This window comes from Myotis daubentonii, chromosome X (assembly GCF_963259705.1).
Source record: "Myotis daubentonii chromosome X, mMyoDau2.1, whole genome shotgun sequence".
Taxonomy (NCBI): Eukaryota; Metazoa; Chordata; class Mammalia; order Chiroptera; family Vespertilionidae; genus Myotis; species Myotis daubentonii.
The window spans coordinates 93201597-93218604 of record NC_081861.1 but is presented as its reverse complement, the minus strand read 5'-3'; the positions used below and the strand labels follow the sequence as shown (position 1 = coordinate 93218604).

The following is a 17008-nucleotide window of genomic DNA, read 5'->3' as shown; positions in this document are numbered from 1 at the left end:
ATCATTTGATAATCTGATGGAGGATCCTTTGTAGGTAACTCTCTGTCCTTCTCTTGCAGACTTTAAGATTCTGTTTGTTGTTAACATTTGCCATTGTAATTATGACGTACGTGTCCTAGTGTGCGTCTTTTGGGATCTGGGGACTTTCTGTACTTCAGTAACTTTTGTCTTCCCCATATCAGGGAAGTTTTCTGTCATTATTTCTTCAAATAGATTTTCTAATCCTTGCTGCTCTTCTTGTCCTTCTGGTAGCCATATTATATGTATGTTACTTTGTATTGTGTTGTCCCAAAGCTCCCTTAGGCTCTCCTCCTGCTTTTTAATTTTTTTCTCCAGTTGCTGTTCAGATTGGGCTTCTTTCTGCACCTTATCTTCTAACTCACTAATTGGGTCCTCTGCTTCTTCTAGTCTACTGTTGAAACCTTCCATGGTGTTTTTTTATTGTGGCAATATCACTTCTGATTTATTCCTGATTTTTGCATAGGTTGTTGATTTTCTCGTCCATCCGGTGTATGAACTGTATGACCATTACTCTGAATTCTTTTTCTGTAATGTTGCATGTCTGCATTTCACTTATTTCCTTTCTTGGTGATTCTTCTTTTCTTTTCTCTGGGGATTGTTTTGTTGTCTCCCCATTCTAACTATCACCAGAAGGTTCAAACGCTGAGTGATGGAAGCCTGGGCCGTGTGCAGTGGGAGCTTTGTGCCACTCGAATGTCACTGAAGAGCTCTGACACCAAGACGTGTAGGTTCTGTGGGTTGGTGGGAGCCACACTCACACAGAATTAGTCATCAGCACTCAGTGCAGCCTTGTGCATACACCTAGAATCAGCGACCCTGGCTGCACCTCGCTGGCGTGTGCAGAAAATCAGAGTCCCTAGCGCGTGCCAGGAGTCAGAGTCCCCCTGTGCCGGTGCAGAGAATCGAGTATCAGAGTCTCTGTTTTTTGGTGTGGCCGCACACCGAGAATCAGGGTACTTGTCTGAGCATGCACTGAGAATTGGAGTCACTGGCTCTTAGTGTGTGTGCACTGGGAATCAGGGATCCTAAGCACATGCATTGAGAAACAGTCAAATCACTGGTGCTAGTACTGCCTCTTTCACAGAGAATCAGGCTCCCTGGCCTGCTTAGGGGACCGGGTTGCACAGCCGCCCTGTGTCGGCAGGATGTCCACTCCTGTGCTGTGTAGAACAGACTTCCCTGTGCGCTTGTCCAGAATCAAAGTCTGGTGGCACTGCTGCCCTGTGTGGGCATGGAGTCTAGTTGCGAGAGTGCACGCTGCGGCAAACAGCCTCCCAGTTTCCACATGCCCAGGCTCAAATTCAGGCAGCGGAGCCACTCTGTGTGGCCGTGGGTTCTGGTTGCATGAGTGTGTTCTGTGGGAAACAGATTCCCAGTGTCCGCACCCACAGGCTCAAATTCAGGTAGTGGAGCTGCTCTGTGTGGGTGTAAGGGTCTGGTTGCATGAGTGCACTCTGCAGGAAACAGATTCCCAGTGTCCGAGCACCCAGGCTCAAATTCAGTGGAGCCGCTCTGTGGGCATAGGGTCTGGTGGCGCAATCACGGGCTTTGGGAAACAGATTCCCAGTGTCTACATGCCCAGGCTCAAGTTCAGGCAGTAGAGCCACCCTTTGTGTGCAGGAGGCATGCTTGGATGGGGCTGGTCCAAGAGTTTGTTATATAAGGCTTTTATTATGTTGAGCTATGATTCCTCTATTCCCACTTTGCTGAGAGTTTTTATCAAGAAAGGATGTTGGATTTTGTCAAATGCTTTTTCTGCATTGATTGATATGATTATGTGATTTTTGTCTCTCAATTTGTTTATGTGATGTATCATGTTTATTGATTTGCAGATATTGTACCATCCTTGCATCCCCAGTGTCATGGTGTATGATCTTTCTAATGTAATGCTCGATCTGATTTGCTAGAATTTTGTGGAGGATTTTCGCATCTATGTTCATCAACAATATTGGCTTGTCAATTTTTTTTTGGTGTCTTTATCTGGTTTTGGTGTATATATGTTTATTGCAGCATTATTCCCAACAGCCAAGATATGGAAACAACCTAATTATTCAGATGGATAAATGGATGAGTGTACAAACACAATGACATATTAACCAACCTTAAAATAGAAGAAAATCCTGCAGCTTTCAACATGGATGAACTTGGAGGACATCATGTTAAGTGAAATGAGCCAGGCACAGAAAGACAAATAGTGCATAATTCCACTTATATGTGGAATCTAAATTAGCCAGTCTCTCAGAAGTATATAGAGGGTATAATGACGGTTGTCAGGGACTGTGGGGGAGGGAAAAGTGGAAAGATGTTGTTAAGAGGCATAAAGTTTCAGCTATGTAGTTTAAGTTCTGGAGATTTAATGTACAGTGATGTGATTATAGTTAACAATACTGTATTGTATACTTGGAATTTCCTAAGAGAGTAGATCTGAAATGTTCTCATAAAATTAAAGGAGGAAAGAAAGAAAATAATAACTATGTGAAGTAATAGAGTTATCACTTGGCTTTATTGTTGTGATTATTTCACAATATATCCACACCAAGCATCAAGTTGTACACCTTAAATATACACAATTTTTATTTGTCAATTATACTTCAATAAACAATAACAACTAAATAAATTAATTAAAACTAATGCCATCACTATTGTGTGGTGTGATGTTTGGCCTCTTTTTCCATCCCTAGGTATATATTCCCTCATCTGTAAAATAAGGTTTTTAAGTGCTATAAAGGGCTTTCAGCTCTGCCTTTCATTGACTCTAAGTTGTTCTTTTGGAACTAATGGGGACGGTAAAAACAGCCTCACATTATGTGTCTACTGTTGGAAGAGTACAGATCCATCTATTAAGTATGCTTCTTCTCCCCACTCTACATACAAAAACAACAAGAATAACCCCCTAAAAACCAAATAAAAAACAACCAGAATCAAAGCAGGTCTCTTGATCCAACTATGGTAAACTTTAAAAGACAAATGACCTATTTTATTTAACACAAAAATTACAAGAAACATGAAAGAGATAAAGGGAAGACTTTTAAATTTGGAACATGGTAAAAACATAGAAGCCATCAAGCCTTGGCCTCTGTGTTTTTTATTATAAGCGCTCCAAGTGATTCTGACACACACACACACACACACATTTGAGAACTACTATTATAGATCAGGGAATCACCAGACTATGACTTTTAGGCCAAATCTAACCTTTCAACTGTTTGGGTTTTTTTAAATAAAATTTTACTAGAGCACAACTATGTCCATTCATGTTAACAATGGCTGGTTTTATACTACAAAGGAAGAACTGAGTAGCTGTGACAGAGTCCATAGAGCTCAATTTATGGACATGAACAACAGTGTGGTGATGGCAGTGGGGTTGTAGGGAGGTGTGGCAGTTGAAGAAGACAGAGGGAATAAATGGGATGAAAAAAATTAAATTAGCCCAGGCAGTGTGGCTCAATGGTTGAGCCTCGACCCAACAGGTTAACAGTTTGATTCCTTTGTCAAGACACATACCTGGGTTGCGGACTCAATCACCTGTAGGGGGCGTGCAAGAGGCAGCCAATTGATGTTTCTTTTTCATCAATGTTTTTATCTCTCTCTCCCTTCCTCTTTCTCTAAAATCAATAAAAACATATTAAAAAATTAAATTAATTTAAAAAAGAAAAAATATGACATATTTGCAAATACTGGGAATTTGAACATAGAATATTTGATATTAAATTATTATAAGTAATAAATTTAATTTTTAAAAATAAAAATTTTTTGATGTAACAATTGTGTTTATCTGTATAATTTTTTTCTTTTTTTCCCTTTATTGATTAAGGTATTGTAAATGGGTCCATATCCCCCCATTGTCCCCCCACCCCCCCACTCGATATACATACTGAAATATTAATGAATGAAGCAAGATGATGCTTTGGATTTGCTTCAAAATAATGTAGGAAGAGAAGTAGGTAGGAGTACAGATTAAACAAGATTGGCCACATATCGATAACTGTTGAAGCTGAGTGAAGGGCATCTGAAGAGTTCCTTAGACTCTTTCACCCATACCCTCAACCCCCCTCCCACCTGACAATCATCAAGATATTCTCTGTACCTATGAGTTTGTTTCTGTTTTGTTTTTTCATTTATTTTAATTTGGTGTATTTTTTGTGAAAAAAGGGGAAGGTATTAAGATGTACAAATCTCCAGTTATAAAAATAGTTATGGGGATGCAAAGTCCAGAATAGGGAATATAGATAATAACTATGTATGGTGCTAGGTGGGTACAAGACTTATCAGGGTGATCATGTCATCCTATATAATAAAGAGGTAAAATGCAAATTGACCATCATGCTCTCACACAAGATGGCCGGCAGGGGAGGGCAGTTAGGGGCGACCAGGCCAGCAGGGAGGTCAGCTGGGGGCGACTAGGCCAGCAGGGAGGGCAGTTGGGGGGGACCAGACCTGCAGAGGAGGGCAGTTAGGGGTGACCAGGACAGCAGGGGAGGGCAGTGAGGGGAGACCAGGCTGGCAGGGGAGGGCAGTTGGGGGTGATCAGATTGGCAGGGGAGGGCAGTTCGGGGTGATCGGGCCAGCAGGGGAGGGCAGTTGGGGATGATCAGGCCAGCAGGGGAGGGCAGTTGGGGGCAATCAGGCCAGCAGGGGAGCAGTTAGGCGTTGATCAGGCTGGCAGGGGAGTGGTTAGGGGGTGATCAGGCTGGCAGGCAGAAGCGGTTAGGGGCAATGAGGCAGGCAGGCAGGCGAGCAGTTGGGAGCCAGAAATCCCAGGTTGTGAGAGGGATATCCGACTGCTGGTTTAGGCCTGATCCCACAGGGGTCCGAGATTGGAGAGGGTAAAGCTTTGGCTAGGGACCCCCCCCCCCCAAATGCACGAATTTTTCATGCACCAGGCCTTTAGTAAGTTATATAACTGTCTAATCACTATGTTGTACACCTGAAACAATATAATATTGTACGTCAACTGTAACTGAAAAATAAAAGATTTATAAAATGAGAGAGTTCCTTAGACTATTCCATCTATATATATATATATATATATTTGAAATATTTCATAATAAAACATTTTTTAAAAGGACAAGATGCTAATGGAGGGTGACATTGTATCTATCACAGTGTGAGCAGTCCCCAGCTCTGAGGATGGTTCTCTTAAGGACAGACAGCTCTGATTTTATCTACTGGTGTGATATCTATAATTTACTTTAAATACTTTAACATGAAGTGCAATGTCCTGAATTTCACCACACCATTATTTAATGTATCTCTAAGAAAGAAAAATCATTTTATTGCCAAATAACTATATATTTTGAATAGAAAATATTACATAGTGATTTAAATAGAAAATAAAAATGAACATAATTTAACCAAAATGACTACAATATGAACTAACAAGTTCATGCAAGCAGAGGTTATGATAATTACATCTACTGCCTGACAACAGTTATTTTAAACCCATTGATTCTGAAATGAATCCTGAATTAGGGTTACAATTTGAAAAAGAAAAATGCCCCTTAGAATTGATGAAATTTGATGTATGTGTTTGGTGGTTTTCATGCATACCCCACCACAGGTGGACATATTACATATTCTAGGGTTGATTAATCAGTATTTAAAAGACGAATCAGCCATGGCTGGTTACTCAGTCATTAGAGCATCACGCTGAGGGGACTCAGGTTCAATTCCCAGTCAAGGGCACATACTTTGGTTGCTTGTTTGATCCCTGGTGCCAGTTGGGGTGCATGCGGGAGGCAACCAATTGATGTGTCTCACATTGATGTTTCTCTCTTTCTTTCTTTCTCTCTCTCTCTCTCTCTCTCTCTCTCTCTCTCTCTCTCTCTCTCCCTCCTCTTCCTTTTTCTCCTCCTCTCCTCCTCCTCCCTCCCTCCCCCCTCCCTTCCATTCTCTCTAAAAAGCAATGGAAAAAAATGTCCTCATATGAGGATTAACAAAAAACAAAACAAAAAAAGATATGACTAATCAGAAGCTAGAGGGGCCACTCTAAGGTCAGTTAACTTCATCTCCAATCAATGCCAGTGGCTTTGTTAATTAGTATAGTTTATGATAAAATGATTTCTCATTTCTTAGATATGTTAAGATATATGGATTGACTAGAACTATTGTATAGACATTCCCAAACTTGCATAGACAGGATAGAAGAATAGAATAATGGTCAATCTTAAAACCAGTAAGGTGGATCAAACTATATTATGCATCTTCAGAGTGATTCAGCATAAGGTACACAACATTATCATGTGTTCTAGCCAAAAAATAGGTAACTTGTATCCATTTAGCCTTTAAACATAGCCTCTGTTTTACAAGAAATAAATGAAATGAGTGAACATACTGAAAATATGACAATGAAGAAAGTAGACAAAACTAATAAGACTAGTCCTGGCTGGTGTGGCTCAGTTGGTTGGGTGTCATCTCCAAGAATGTATCTAGGGTGTCCCAAAAAATTGTATACATGCACTTTTAATAATTATAAAGGCTATGCTTATTAAAATACATTTCATTTTCAATATTGAGCTATCAGGTATTAAGTGTGTATACACTTTGGGGGGACACCCTGTATATATATATAACACATAGACACAGACAACAGTGTGGTGTTCGCCAGAAGAAAAGGGGGGGTGTGGCAAAGGGGGAATAAATGGGGGCAAAATAAGACTGGGTGATGGGCACATGATGCAGTGTGCAGATGATGTTTTGTTGAGTTGTACACTTGAAATCTGTATGATTTTGTGAACCAATGTCACAATGTGCTGGGCTGCATATCTGGCACTTCGGCCAGGCGGGGCACACTGTGCTCTCTGTTCCTAGAACACATAGATAGGACAGTAGTCACTGTACTGATGCTGTACTGTGTTGGGAACAAATTGTGTAAACAAGGCTTTGTAACTAACTTTGTGGTTTTTGCAAATAGAAACGCTGTAACTCCTGTAGTTGGCACTGCAGTTCAGCCTTTGCTTCGGCAGGGTGCTGTAACTGTAGTTGCTGGCCAGCTTAATAAAGGCTCCTAAATCTTGATCTGAGTCCCTGGTGGTTGTCTCCGTGGGTTGCCCCCATTACATTTGGAGGCCCCCAGCGAGATCCACTCCAGCCGAGTTGCCAGTGGACACCCCGGATGCCCCAGGAGAGGACACTCCAGTCTCGTTCCCCGGTCCCAGGGAGGCGGAGTGTTTTCCTCCCCAAACTGCAATCCGAAAACAACGAGCCACCTGGACCTCCAGCGGGGAGGTAAGAATCTGGTATCTGTCTGTGGACCATTCCCTTTAGGACTCAAAAGAGGGCTGGATGCAGCGGAACCTCGGAGTCCAACCGCCTGGACGCGATGGCGTCCTGGTCTGGGGGTCCTGGTCTGGGCAACCTTAGGTTGCATTTGTCTGGTTTGTTTTGTGTTTGTTCTTTGTTGTCTTTGTCTTTGTCAAAATGTGTCAGGGTCAGTCATCTTCGCCGACCCCCTTACAATGTTTTCTTGAGAATTTTCAGGACTTTAAGAGACGCTGAGAGGACTACGCCATCCCCTTTAAAAGCTACGTTGTGCCGTCTGGCTGTACACATGAGAGTATTTGTTCTGTTGTTTGTTTAAAGATAGGGCAAACCCAGCTTTAGGGGGAAGACAGTAGAGAACTTTTAATTCCTTTTCTCTGATGTATAATTTTGCTGTGTTAGGTTAACATTTTGGAATTCTAGGGTTAATTTAAAGGTATAACATTTGTGAAGGTTACAACCCAAAGAAGTTTAAACAAAGACTTGTTGGGTAAATATTAGTACATTTTCTCATGGCCTGTGTGGGGTGAGGGAGGGGGACTTCCAGATTTTTATCATGTGGTCCTGAGACCTGCAACCTGCGACCTGCCTGCCCTTCCTGATAGATTTACAGTAGGTCTCTGTTGGGGACAGCGTCCGCTCTGACTCGGGGAGAAAGAGAGCTGAAAACTGCTTGGAGTGGGTTTGAGATGGGATAGTGGCAGTATGATTTGCTAGATAAGGTAGTAGGCTCTCAGCCTGCTGAGATGGAGGAGCCCTAGGTTGGGGGACAGGGGGATAGTCAGAGAGGTCAAAAGTGGTAAAAGAGGAGAAGGATTTGAGCCTCTGGGGTTTAACGAAGGAAAAATCTAGGAGGAAGAGCAGCTAAGGACAGAGTAAATGGTTAATGCAGAAAGGGGGGGGGCATCGGCAGGGAGAGCAGGGAGAGATAGTTTTTGTTGATTTTTACTTATCTGAACTATGCTGGGACTCAAGGTTGCAAGCTGCTACTAAGCACAACAAGTTTTTCTCTGTCCTGTTTTGTTCTCTTTAACCCTTCCAATACTAAATTACACTGATACAATATGCTTGAAATTACATAAGGAAGGAAGCACCTGTTCTTAGTAATCTAAGAAATACTGGCTGTTTACTTTATAGTAATCATTAAAGGATTGAGGTTTCTAAGAATAAGGAATTACTGAGTAGGCCTGAGGCATGGTTATGCATTTTTAAAGGACATAGAAAGAAGGTTTAAAGGCTAATTTGAAAGTATGACATTTATAAAGGTTGTGTATGTAATAAGAAGGAGAAGAGAAATGTTAAAAGGAAATTAATTAAATGATACAGGCCAGTAAGCCAGAAAGAGTAAATAATTTATATTCTGCCTCCCTAAACAGAGGGTAAATAGCTATGCCAAAGTACTTAGGAGGGACTGATAAAAGAAATCCAAACAGCTACTGTTTTGTTACAATTCTAGAGAGTCCATAAAAAGGACTGGCAAGGAAAATCAGAAGATCTTTAGGCAGGTCAGTAGCTTTTTCTCCTTATGTAATTCCTCTGAAATTTGGCAATACTTAATAAATAAATCATGGCAATACATTTCTTTGCATAAATTCAATAAGACCGGTTTCCAATAGTGGTTTTATTGACTGAAAACTTTGACTGGAGTATCATGTTTTAAAGAGCCCTGTCTGAGCTCTGAAGACTTGAAGCCAATAAGAGTGCCATAGAGAAAGCCTGGTATCTTGCTTGGTAGCCCTGAAAATAGCTGGCGCTGGAGCGTCAGGCCCATTCCCTACCATCACTGGCGGTTGGTCAGAGTACACGGGGAGCAATAAGGGCACCTCTGTGTCCCTGCGGAACCCCCATGCACTCTGGGCCACAATGAGTAGGAGGGCTGCTGAGAAGGGCCTTAAAGCAAGGACAATGGGACCAGGTAGAGCCACTGCAGGTGAGGAATTCACCTAACTCAGCAGATACTGCAGGCAGGTCTGATGGCAGCTAGATGGCGTGGCTTCCTGGCCCTACGGGGCACATAAAGATTCAATCATGAAATTCCAGCAAAGGTAGTCAGTTACCATTCTTGTTGTGTTTATGCAAACAATTGGGCCAAATTGAATACAGTAAATAAATTAGTATTTCAATAAACAGAGGGATAATTCTAAGGAGAAAAACTCTATTTCAGTAGAGGTTATTAAAACTGAAATGTTTTCTTTCTCTCCCACAAGACCATTTGTTACAGTTTGTCTCTGCCAGGTCACAAGCCCACCTCCTTCTGTGCCCAGGCCTCATCGTCCCTCTGACAGACAGCAAGGATCTCTTGGCTCTGAGAGAAACTTCTGACCTGCCTCAGCAGGAAGTAATTACAGAAGAAATCCAACGTCCATTTTCCCCGAAAGAATTCAGAGCCAGGATCCTTGAGGTAATATAGTAGGCAGTTAGACAGACATGAGCAGAGCAAGGACGATGGGCCAACTGGCACTGCCAGATGTAACTAAGTCTTTCCACCTCTATGTATGTAAGACAAGGGGACTCCCCAGAAGCAAGAGGGAACTAGGCTGCAGACGAAGCAGCCTGGGAAGCTGCCCTAAAACCGTGGGTCGCCCCATTACAACCCCAATGAATTCAATTAAAATTAAAATAAAATAAAAAGTAAATTACAGAATACCATAATTTCATTTTGGTAAAAAATGCAGCCCGGCCAGTGTTGCTCATGGTTGGGCATCAACCTATGAACCAGGAAGTCATGGTTGATTCCCAGTTAGGGCACATGCCTGGGTTTTGGGCTTGATCCCCAGTAGGGGGCATACAGGAGGGAGCAAATCAATGATTCCCTCTCATCATTGATGATTCTCTCTCCCCCTCTTCCTTCCTCTCTGAGATCAATTAAAAAAATATTTTTAAAAATGCAAGTGTGTTGCGGGGGGGGGGGGGGGGGAGGGTGTATACAAAAACACAAACACAGAAAGATAAAAAAATGTGTACTGATATATTAATAGCAGTGATTTTTGTATGCTTGGATATAGAAAGCTTTTACTATTTTTCTGTATTTTCTAATCTCTACAATGCCTGGTATTGCTTCTGAAACAACATAAGTGTTATTACAAAATTAAAAAGACTCCATTAACCTTAGTAGCCCATACCCTTTAAAATGGTAGCCCGGGCCTAAGATTACACAGGAGATTTGCATTTGGGGATTAGATCAAAGGATTTTATTGCCTGTTTCCAATTGTATTGCTATATCTCACCTGCCTTGATTGGACCTTTCATATAAGATTCAGTAAGAGCATCTGAAAGAAAAGGGCTGGGACTTCATCAAGTTTACAGAACAGGTTATACAACTGGTATTGTGTCTGTTTGCTGATAAATACCTGTATGAAGGCAGAATTAGGTCTGGGGCTGTTTCCACTATAATATTCCACAGGTAGTGAGATTCTGGGGGAGGTGACCTATAGCATTCTCCTACCTCTGATTAATGAAAGTTATAGATACCAAGCAAAAATAACTGGATAGCTCGGCCAGTGTAGTTCAATGGTTGAGCATCGACCTCTGAACCAGGAGGTCATGGTTCACTTCCTGGTAAGGGCACATGCTTGGGTTGTAGGCTCGATCCCCAGTTGGGGGCGTGCAGGACGCAGCCAGTCAATAATTCTCTGTAATCATTGATGTTTCTATCTCTCCCTTCCCCTCTGAAGTCAACACAAAAATTTTTAATTAAAGATAACTGGATAATAGGAAACTCCAAATTAGCCAAGATCTGTTTGTATCTGCCTGTTATTAGCTTAGAAATTGGGCTAGCAGTGGGAACACATTGCAAAAGTATTGATACACTTAGCATATAGGTTGAGAATGCAGTGGTTGGCAGGCAGGATGATTATGTGAATTTTAAAAGTGCATGGGTTTTTTTTCTGTGTAAATTTCCCTATTGGAGGTAAGCCTGTTTTTATTTGTCTTTCCCTACAACTTTTTATTTCAAAGGTTTTCAAACATACAAAAACTTTGAAAGAATGGTATTATAAACAATCATAGTGTCTATACCTGGATTCAAGAATTAACATTCTACTACTAATTTTAACATTTTGCTTTCTCTCTGTATATATTAAGTATTCAGCATTCATCTCCAAAGAACAAGCATGCTGGCCCACAAAACCACAATAACACTTTCACGCTTATGGAAATTTACAACAGTTCCTTATAATCTAGTATCTACTCCATATACAAATTTTCTCAAATGTCATGCAAAAAAATTATTTTTCAGTTGGGTTTTTCAAATCTAGATAGAATCAAAGTTCACACACTGCATTTGTTTCTGTTTCTTTAGTCTCTTAATATAAAACAGTGCCCCTACTTCTTATTCCAGGACATCATATTTTTTTCTTCTTTTTAAAAATTTATTGTTGTTATAGTTCACATACAATATTATATTAGTTTCACATGTACAATATAGTGATTAGACATTCATATACCTTGTAAAATGATCACCCTAATAACTCTAATAATCACTTGTCATATAGTTATTATGATATTCTTTGAAAAATGGGAGTAATAATTATACTTAGTTCTTTTTTCAATTTATTGATTAAGGTATTACATATATGTCCTTATCCCCCCATTTCCCTCCACTCATGCCCTCACCACCCTGTTGTCTGTGTTCATTGGTTAGGCTTATATGCATCCATACAAGTCCTTTGGTTGATCTTCCCCCCACCCTCCCCTACCTTCCTTCTGAGGTTTGAGGGTCTGATCGATGCTTCTCTGTCTCTGGATCTGTTTTTGTTCATCAGTTTATATTGTTCATTATAGTCCATAAGTGAGTGAGATCATGTGATATTTATCTTTCTCTGACTGGCGTATTTCACTTAGCATTATTATACTTAGTTCTAAGGGTTGTTTGAATTAAATGAGATCATAATGTAAAGTATATAGCATAATATCTATTCCATAGTAATAGCAGCCTGATATCAGAAAACCATCATTATTTGCAAGATCAAGGGCAGCCATTCTCCCTTATCTATATTTTATCTCCTTATATCACTAAGCTAATGATTTGCAAATTGTAGACACTTGACATAGACTTTTTAAAAGTCCAAACTAGTGTCTTATGCTAATAGAATATCAAACACTCTGTATTTTTGTATGCCCTGTATTTCCTGTAAACTGGAAAGGCTAATTTGATTTGGGCTAAATGTTTCTGGCAAAAATATTTCAGTTTATATTGTATATTATTACTGTATCCCATTAGGAGTCACATAAGGTCATTTTGTACCATTATTAGCAACATTAACTTTTTTTGTTGTTGTTTCAAACTTTATTCCCAGGCTTCTTTAGCATAATTAGCTGCAAAGGATGATTTGTGCATAAGCAAAAACTGAAAAGAGCTGCAGTGTTCAAGGGGCTGGGCTTAAAAAATTAGAAATCTACATTTTATCAGACTCTTGAACAAAATGTGTAAAAGCAGTCAATATAAAATAGCAGCTCCCAGTAACTTCTTCAAATTAATCTTCTTCAGAAGTTTATTGAATTCAGTTTGCTTCATTCTTGGAAGCCTCACCAAAATTCTCCACAAGATCTGGAACTTCATTATCATCATCATCTCCAGTAGCAAATGGTGCTTTTCCATCCACAGATTGTTTTGGGCATAGCTTTGCAAGTCTCTTTAAACTAGTCAGACTGTCTGCACCAAGCTGGATAGCACTTCTGTCAGCTGCTTTGTCACAGCATGGCCTGTAATGGTGAAAGTGTTCGCTGCCAGAGATGCCTGAACTTTAGGGTTGTTAAAAGTAGATCACTATTTCCTGGAACTTATTTGCCTCTCCAATACCAGAGATATTGTTTACCCCTAACTTCTTTAAGGAGAACTGAAGTTTTTATCATCTGCTGTAGCTGTTCTGTGAATCACTTTCTTCTTTCTAGGAGCAGTTCCTTTCACACCAGTGCACACTTGTGCCTGCAGTTTGGCGAGGTTCTTCTGGTTCAGGATAGTTTCTTTCATCTTGTTGGAGAGGAAATGGTGCAGCGAGGGAGACTAGGGTTGGCACTCAGGGGGTCTTGGGTAGACTAGCTGATAATAAGCTCACATACAGGGGGACCCAAGATGGCTGTTCAGCGATGCTAATTGTGATCAATTAATTGAAGTTGTGTTTGCCAGACAGCTTCACTATAAAGATACTTTTTTTTTCCATTTGGAATTAGTATGTAATATGTGGGTAGTACATTAAAACTACATGACTATCTTGTTCCTGAGTAATCTTCATCCATGTCTGAAATAGGTAGGGCACTGAGGTTGCAAAGTTTTTCTCATTCTATCATTCCTCCCACATTTATTAGCTGGCTTTCTTCTTTAATAAAGAGCTTTCCTTATTCTACCTACTTCCCATAAATTTTTATTTATTCAAGGGTTATAATCAAATACAATATTTATTATTTTTGATGTTCAGGTTGCCCTCAGATGCAATCAGTGCCAGCTTTTTCAAGCAGATCCCTGTGTCCTTGTGACATGACACACTTATTAGTGTTTGAGCTGTTCTTTGCCTACAAAGGTACACTTTAATTTATCCAAGGCTCTCCTTGTATTTTCCTTGTCCCAGAGCCAGCATCAGTCATTTCTCTAAGCAGCCTTGGTACTTTTGAGAAGGAAATGTTATTTATAAACAAACATCAGGGTATTATGTGTATCTATTGCATTTTGGGGTAGAATCACTTCAAGACTGATTCACAGTTTTTGTTGTTTTGTTTTAAAATCAGTTCGAACTGGCATTCTCAATTCAACATTACCATTATTCAAGTCAACATTACCATTATTTTTTCTTTACATCTTGAATTTTGTATTTTTATTTCTTTTTCTTATACTGTATATCTTGGCTTTTGATAATATTAATACATTTACTTTTTTGCTTTATCCTTGTGAAATATATATACATACTAGAGGCCTGTTGCAAGAAAAGATTCGTGCAATAGGCCTTCCTTTCCCCTGGCTGCCTGCACCAGTTTTCCTTTGGCACCGGACACCCAGGCCTTCGCTCCGGCGCCTTCAAAGCCTTCACTGCTTCGGCCGGAGCCGCCTTCAGTCTTGGCTCTGCCGCTTTGGCCTACATATGCAAATTAGCCGCCATTTTGTTGGCAGTTAATTAGCATATCTCACTGATTAGCCAATGGGAAGTGTAGCGAAGGTATGGTCAATTACCCTGTTTGTCTATTATTAGATAGGATATCCTATCTAATAAAAGAGAAAAATGGTAATTGGCGTACGACGATACCCTTTTCATTGGCTAATCAGGGCTATATGCAAATTAACTGCCAACTATGATTGGCAGTTAACTGCCAACTATGATTGGCAGTTAACTGCCAACTAAGATTGGCAGTTAACTGCCAACAAGATGGCGGTTAATTTGCATATGTAGGCACAATGCAGGGAGGCGAAAGGGAAAGCAGGAAGAAGCCCCCTGCCACTGACAGTGATCGAAAACCCAGGGGGGAGCTAAGAGCTGGGGGGCAGGGCAAAGGCGGCCCTGGGGCCGCCTTTGCCCTGCCCCCCACCCATGATCGGAGAATCAGGCGCCTTTGCCGCCCTGGCCAGTGATAGCAGGAAGTAGGGGTGGAGCCAGCGATGGGAGCTGGGCACGGTCGAAGCTGGCAGTCCCGGGAGCTAGGGGTCCCTTGCCTGGGCCTAAAGCGGAGCCCACGATCACGGGGCCGCTGCAGCTGTGGGTCCCCGCTGCCCGGGCCGGACACCTAGGCCAGAGGCGTTAGGCCTGGGCAGGGGTGGAGCCTGCAACCGCGGGGAGCTGGGGGTCCCCTGCCCAGGCCTGACACCTCTGCCGGAGGCCTCAGTCCTGGTCAAGGGGCCGATCCGGTGATTGGTGATTGGAGGGTGATGAGGGTCAACTCCTCTGGCCGAGGCATCAGGCCTGGGTGGGGGGCGGAGCCAGGGATTGGGGGGATATGATGGTCCCCTTGCCCAGGCCTGAAGCCTGGGTCAGAGGCGTCAGGCTTGGGCGGGGGGTGGAGCAAGCGATCAGAGGGAGATGGGGGTCCCCTGCCCAGGCATGACTCCTGGGCCAGAGGCCTCAGGCCTGGGCGGGGGCCAGAGCCAGTGATCAGGGGGAGATGGGGGTCCCCTGTCCAAGCCTGACACCTCTGGCGGAGGCGTCAGGCCTGGGCAAGGGGCCGATCAGGCGATCGGAGGGTGATGGGGGTCTATGCCTCTGGCCGAGGCATCAGGCCTGGGCAAGGGGCCGATCCTGCGATTGGAGGGTGATGGGGATCAACGCCTGAGGGCTCCCAGTATGTGAGAGGGGGCAGGCTGGGCTGAGGGACACTCCCCTCCCCACACACACCCAGTGCACGAATTTCGTGCACCGGGCCCCTAGTATATATATATATATATATATATATATATATATATATATATATATATAATGTGTGTGTGTATATATATATATATACACATATATATGTATAAAGTTTCACATTATAATAATATTACTAGTACTAAAGAATGTACTAGGTGATGTTTACAATTCTTTTTGCAGTTCTGTTTAGAATATATCTCATTAAGAAGAGTCAGAGGACTGTGTTGATATGTTAGTTGGAATCACTTTTCTCGATGTGTCTTTGTTATCAATTTGATAAACATTTAAATTTGTTAGCTTTTTGTGTTTAATTTTAAGGTTTGTAATGCTTTCCTTTTGATTAAATTTTACTTTTTGGTTATATGAAACATTAACATGGCTCAAAAAGTCAAAACCAGCCCTAGCTGGTTTGGCTCAGTGGATAGAATGTTGGCCTGGGGACTGAAGGTTCCAGAGTTCAATTCCAATCAAGGGCACATGCCTGGGTTGCAGGCTAGATCCCCAGTAGGGGGCATGCAGGAGGTAGCCAATCAATGATTCTCTCTCATCATTGATGTTTTCTATCTCTCTTTCCCTCTCCCTTCCTCTCTGAAATCAATAAAAAAATATTTTTCAAAAAAGTCTAAACCACAGAAAAGGTGGACTTGAGGACTCATCCATATTCTTTTCACTCTACTTACCACCTGCCTTCTTTAGTAATCATTTTAATTTGTTTTTATAACAGCTTTATTAAGATATATTTCACATACCACACAATTCACCATTTTAAAGGGAAAAGGGTACAATTCAATGTTTTTAGTATATTCAGAGTTGTTTAAACATCACTATTATCTAATCCTAGAACATTTCCACCACTCAGAAATAAAACAAAATACCCATAACCGTTAGCATCACTCCCCATTTCCTCCCATGTTTCCAGGTCCCAGCCTTAGGCAACCACTAATCTACTTTCTGTCTCTATAGATTTGTCCACTGTGAACACTTCATGTAAATGGAATCATATAATGTGTCCTTTTGTGTCTGGCTTCTTTCACTTAGCATAATGTTTTCAAGGTTTATCTATATATCAGTACCTGATTCCTTCTCATGGCTGTATGTTTACATCACATTTTATTTTTACATTGTTCAGTTGATGTCTCATTTGAGTTGTTTTTATCTTTGGGAAACTATGAATCATGCTACTATGAATATTTGTGCACAAGTTTTTTGTATGGACATATATTTTCTTTTTTTTGTGTGAACATATATTTTCATTTCTCTTCAGTATATACCTAGGAGCACAGTTGCTGGTTCATGTGGTAAATATGTTAGCATTCTGAGTCATTAGGTTTTTTTATTTATCTTACTGTGCTACCTTTGACAAGGGTAAGGAAATATGTGTTTATATTCTTATTTCC

At 41.2% G+C, this 17008-nt stretch overlaps 1 protein-coding gene and 1 pseudogene across 3 annotated transcripts in view; both read right to left on the bottom strand.

The window, feature by feature from the left end:
• Window positions 1-17008, bottom strand: part of OPHN1 (oligophrenin 1) — a 571284-nt gene that overhangs the window by 155260 nt on the left and 399016 nt on the right. The window lies entirely within an intron of this gene.
• Window positions 11971-13505, bottom strand: LOC132224446 (transcription factor BTF3-like; annotated as a pseudogene).